The sequence below is a fragment of the Siphateles boraxobius genome, unplaced genomic scaffold (genome assembly GCF_051911475.1).
Source record: "Siphateles boraxobius isolate OS27281-9 unplaced genomic scaffold, OSU_SipBor_1 198, whole genome shotgun sequence".
NCBI classification, from domain to species: Eukaryota; Metazoa; Chordata; class Actinopteri; order Cypriniformes; family Leuciscidae; genus Siphateles; species Siphateles boraxobius.
In genome coordinates this window covers 508,650-514,053 of record NW_027508808.1, presented here as the reverse complement: position 1 = coordinate 514,053, position 5,404 = coordinate 508,650, and positions in this window count along the sequence as shown.

Genomic DNA, 5,404 nt, shown 5'->3' with positions numbered 1-5,404 from the left:
CCATGCCTCTTTCTCTTTCAAAGCATGTTAGTCCTTTCATTTCGCTTAGTAATTGTCCTATAAATCCAGTGCATGTTACTCTTTGATTGGCTGTGTGAATCTTCAACCAAGCTTCTCAGCCTCCCATGTTACATTTTGTGTTAAAATACATTTTTAGTATGATGCAACATCGCTTTCTGTGTGTTCATAGGGTTCATGAGGTTTGTCTCTACAGGATTCGGGTCTCCTGTCTACTGATTTTAGGGCTCTTTTGCAAACACACTGTCTGGTTTGATTTTGCACCCTAACAGAAACTGATACTCACTGACCCAGTGACCTATTTGGAATAGCTTACATAAACTTGTAGTGTACTTCAAATCTTATTCTGAAAAAAAAAAAAACTCTTCTTATTTAAAAAAAAAACTGTACTTAAAGATAATATAAAATGATTGAAAAAAGTCCACTTAAGTGTATTTAAGTGTGAAGACTTTCTTAGTACACTTTAAAGAAGTGCACTTTCTAATAATGAAGTTTTGAAATGCTTGTCAGTACATTCGCCAGTACATAGTGCATAATAGAATAAATATGAAATTACATATAAAGAGGTCTTACATAATTGGGTCATAAAAGCATATGAGGTCTTAGAATACTGTATAATAGGCAGCCTGGAATGAAACAGAGACCATGTTCGGCGGCTCTTGTTGAAAACCTCTGCATAGATTTTCTCTCTGCCCGCACTAAATATATATATGTTACTCAGATGAAATGCGAATGTGTCTCTCATCTGTTTTTGATTCCCATGTCAGACAGCCATGAGGAGCATCTGTTCTCTCACGTATAAGCACAGATCAAGAGCTCGAGGTTCCTTCGCTTACATAAATCTCAAACTGACAAAGACTGTTGAAGGCTGCATTCTGGTGTAGGATAAATGTTTAGTTAGTTTAATTGTGAATTTTTCTTTTCAGTTTGTGGTTTTGTATTATCCTTTATCTGACTGACACAGTGGAAAAAAAACTAGACCTTGAAGTTAATCTGTCAAATCCTTGAAAAGACTGATGCCAATGTCCAGGGATCACTCTTTTTGTTTCAGTTCAGATTATATGATGCTTTGTTTTGTGCTGTTGATGTTCAGTCTGAGAATTTTGGCAGGGTAAACCCAGTTTCTTGTTTCATATTGGACTATTATTCTCAAGATGATATTACAGTATATTTGTCTTTTGGAAATTAAAGTTTAATCATTGCATGCTTACACTTTTAAAAATAAAGGATAAAAAAGTTTTTTCTTGTTGCAATATTGCATATGAAGAACCATTTTTTGGTTCCCCAAAGAACCTTCCAGTGAAAAGAACCATTTTTTTCTTAATATTTCATTTCATTTTAATAATCTAAAGAACATTTTCTACTATAAAGAACCTTTTGTTGAGTGGAAAGATTCCATAAAGGTTCATCATTGAACCATCGATGCCAATACATTTTTAAGAGTATATGTAACTAATAAAATAGAACACTATTTAATTTTAATCCTGTTGTTCCAGTTGCTTTGAATATCTTTGCCAATGAATGTCTGCCAAGGACTTAATAAACTTGGACTCTTGCTAAAAGAGCATAACAAAGTTTTGATCCATATCTCACTGTGTTTGTGAGAGGCAAAAGAGCATTCGTGGAAGGAAGTCCAGTAAACTGAACCTGGTGATTCAGCGCCACACCATGTGGAGTCCTTCTGGGAAACTACGTCTTATGGGTAACTTAATGACTGCTGTCTACGTGACCTACACTCCCTAACACAGCAGATAGAGAAGATGAACGTGGCAGTGGTGTGTTTTGGCCGACACTTAAAGAGAAGCATTTCTAAGAAGGACTTTCTGAATAATATGACTTTTAAGAGGTGCTCAGCTTCACATTTGTGTCCTTATATCTCGAGTATGGTCATTGTCTGTTCATGAAAAGCTGTTCTCTTCTTTTTTTTTAACAAGCTTCAAATGGGTTTTCTCTTTGAAGCCTCTCCTGAGATGTTATGCCAACATTCACTTTCTGTAAACTACTTAAGACAGGCCTAGAGTAATAAAAATCACATATATATATTTTAATCAGCAAACAATGCCACGACTTTTGAGAAAACGAGGCTCCCAATAAAACAACTTATTTTCCGTTGCTCTGCAATATTTCGAGAAGAAATCAAATCATTCAAATAGAAATCCACGTTATCAGGAGCTTTGCGTGTGTGACAATCAGCGGCTGGAGTGCCCGCATGAGCCACTGGAGGGCACTCTCTTCCTGCGTTATGTTCCACCATGGACTCATTATGTTTGATTATGGTTTCATCAGTTTCACCTGTGTACCCTCAGCAACCCTTTATCTGGACTGTTCTGTTCTGTGCCCATTTGTGAAGTATTGTTTTACCCAAACTCTGTCTTAGTTTGTACCTCTTGTTTCTCCGTGCTTGGACTCGATCTTTTGTGTTCCTTTAATAAATATCTGCGAATGGATCCGACCGCCTCAGCCTCTACGTGACAGAATACTTCACCCCATCAGGATCCAGCAGATTACAGAACAACTCACCGCAAAATGGAACCAGCAGTTGCTCCAGCAGTCTCTCCCATAGTCGTCAGCAACCGGGCCCTGAGAGAATATCTCTCGGTAATGTTTCAAGTGAACCAGTCCGTCCAAAGCTATGCTAAGGACTTCCTCTCCATTTGCCATCTCGGAACGCTCGATGAAATCCAGCTCATAGGCCTGTTTCGGAACGGGCTGGATTACCGGATTGCTCAATGGATGCCGAGCAACATTACCGATTGGACTCTGGACCGGTACATTGCTGAGGCTTGCTTCGTGGACTGTTCCATAGCCACGTTCCCGTCCTATCCGGCCGAGCCAGCTCCTCACTGCAGTCTTACCAAACCTGCGACTCACGTATGCCCACTCGAGCCCGTATTCCGCACTGGTCCTGTTGGATTTGCCAATCCGGAGACCGCGGAGGTTCCGCCGGCCGAGCCAAGTGAGTCAAGTGCTGCCGAGTCAAGTGAGTCAAGTGCCGCCGAGTCAAGTGCCGCCGAGTCAAGTGCCGCCGAGTCAAGTGCCACCGAGCCAGGTGCCGCCGAGCCAAGTGAGTCAAGTGCCGCCGAGCCAAGTGAGTCAAGTGCCGCCGAGCCAAGTGAGTCAAGTGCCGCCGAGCCAAGTGAGTCAAGTGCCACCGAGTCTACCGAGTCAAGTGAGTCAACTGCCGAGTCAAGTGCCACCGAGTCAAGTGAGTCAAGTCCCGAGTCAAGTGAGTCAAGTCCCGAGTCAAGTGAGTCAAGTCCCGAGTCAAGTGAGTCAAGTCCCGAGTCAAGTGAGTCAAGTCCCGAGTCAAGTGAGTCAAGTGAGTCGAGTCAAGTGAGTCAAGTGAGTCAAGTCCCGAGTCAAGTGAGTCAAGTCCCGAGTCAAGTGAGTCAAGTCCCGAGTCAAGTGAGTCAAGTCCCGAGTCAAGTGAGTCAAGTCCCGAGTCAAGTGAGTCAAGTCCCGAGTCAAGTGAGTCAAGTCCCGAGTCAAGTGAGTCAAGTCCCGAGTCAAGTGAGTCAAGTCCCGAGTCAAGTGCCACCGAGTCAAGTGAGTCAAGTCCCGAGTCAAGTGCCACCGAGTCAAGTGAGTCAAGTCCCGAGTCAAGTGAGTCAAGTCCCGAGTCAAGTGAGTCAAGTCCCGAGTCAAGTGAGTCAAGTCCCGAGTCAAGAGAGTCAAGTCCCGAGTCAAGAGAGTCAAGTCCCGAGTCAAGAGAGTCAAGTCCTGAGTCAAGAGAGTCAAGTCCCGAGTCAAGAGAGTCAAGTCCCGAGTCAAGTGAGTCAAGTCCCGAGTCAAGTGAGTCAAGTCCCGAGTCAAGTGAGTCAAGTCCCGAGTCAAGTGAGTCAAGTCCCGAGTCAAGTGAGTCAAGTCCCGAGTCAAGTGAGTCAAGTCCCGAGTCAAGTGAGTCAACTGCCGAGTCAAGTGCCACCGAGTCAAGTGAGTCAAGTCCCGAGTCAAGTGAGTCAAGTCCCGAGTCAAGTGAGTCAAGTCCCGAGTCAAGTGAGTCAAGTCCCGAGTCAAGTGAGTCAAGTCCCGAGTCAAGTGAGTCAAGTCCCGAGTCAAGTGAGTCAAGTCCCGAGTCAAGTGAGTCAAGTCCCGAGTCAAGTGAGTCAAGTCCCGAGTCAAGTGAGTCAAGTCCCGAGTCAAGTGAGTCAAGTCCCGAGTCAAGTGAGTCAAGTCCCGAGTCAAGTGAGTCAAGTCCCGAGTCAAGTGAGTCAAGTCCCGAGTCAAGTGAGTCAAGTCCCGAGTCAAGTGAGTCAAGTCCCGAGTCAAGTACTGTGTCAAGTGAGTCTACCGAGTCTACTGTGTCAAGTGAGTCTACCGAGTCTAATGAGTCAAGTACGTCCAGTAGTGAATCTAGCCCTGTGAAGCGCCGTCGCAGAAGGAAGAGAGGGAGGACTCGTTTGGCTCGCCAGGCTCCGGTGGGCGTTCCCAGACTCCTCGCCCTGCCGGCCCCGCCTCTGCGCCTCGCCCTTCCGGCCCCGCCTCTGCGCCTCGCCCTTCCGGCCCCGCCTCTGCGCCTCGCCCTTCCGGCCCCGCCTCTGCGCCTCGCCCTTCCGGGCCCGCCTCTGCGCCTCGCCCTTCCGGGCCCGCCTCTGCGCCTCGCCCTGCCGGTCCCGCCTCTGCGCCTCGCCCTGCCGGTCCCGCCTCTGCGCCTCGCCCTGCCGGTCCCGCCTCTGCGCCTCGCCCTGCCGGTCCCGCCTCTGCGCCTCGGCCTGCCGGTCCCGCCTCTGCGCCTCGCCCTGCCGGCCCCGCCTCTGCGCCTCGCCCTGCCGGCCCCGCCTCTGCGCTTTGCCCTGCCGGCGCCCTTCAAGCACCTTCCTCCCGTGGATTTCCCCAAGTATTTTTTGGGGGGGGGCAGGAGGTACCCTGTGAGGGCCCTGGGGGCTGCGTCTACATGGACCTTTGCTAGTAGGTACCCTGAGAGGGCCATGGGGGCGGCATCTACATGGACCTTTGCTCTACTGCCTACGTCTGAGCTTCCTGGATTACTGGTTCCGGCTAGCCCAGTTAGGTGTGATCTACTCCGTTCCCGTGTTCAGTGTGCTCCGCCCTGTTCTCCTGTCTGTTGTGCTCCGGCCTGGTTCCCTGCCAAGCTTGCCCCGCCTGGGCTGCCTGCGAAGCTTGCTTCTCCGTGGTCTCGGGTCTTGCTCCTGTCTCCAGGTCCCCTGCCTCTCCACGGACCTGGCCCTCCATCCCATCCCCCGTTGACCTCCCCCCAGAGCTCTTAGGAGCGTCTGGAAGCCGCTCCTTAGAGGGGGGGTTATGTGACAATCAGCGGGTGGAGTGCCCGCATGAGCCACTGGAGGGCACTCTCTTCCTGCGTTATGTTCCACCATGGACTCATTATGTTTGATTATGGTTTCATCAGTTTCACCTGTGTACCCTC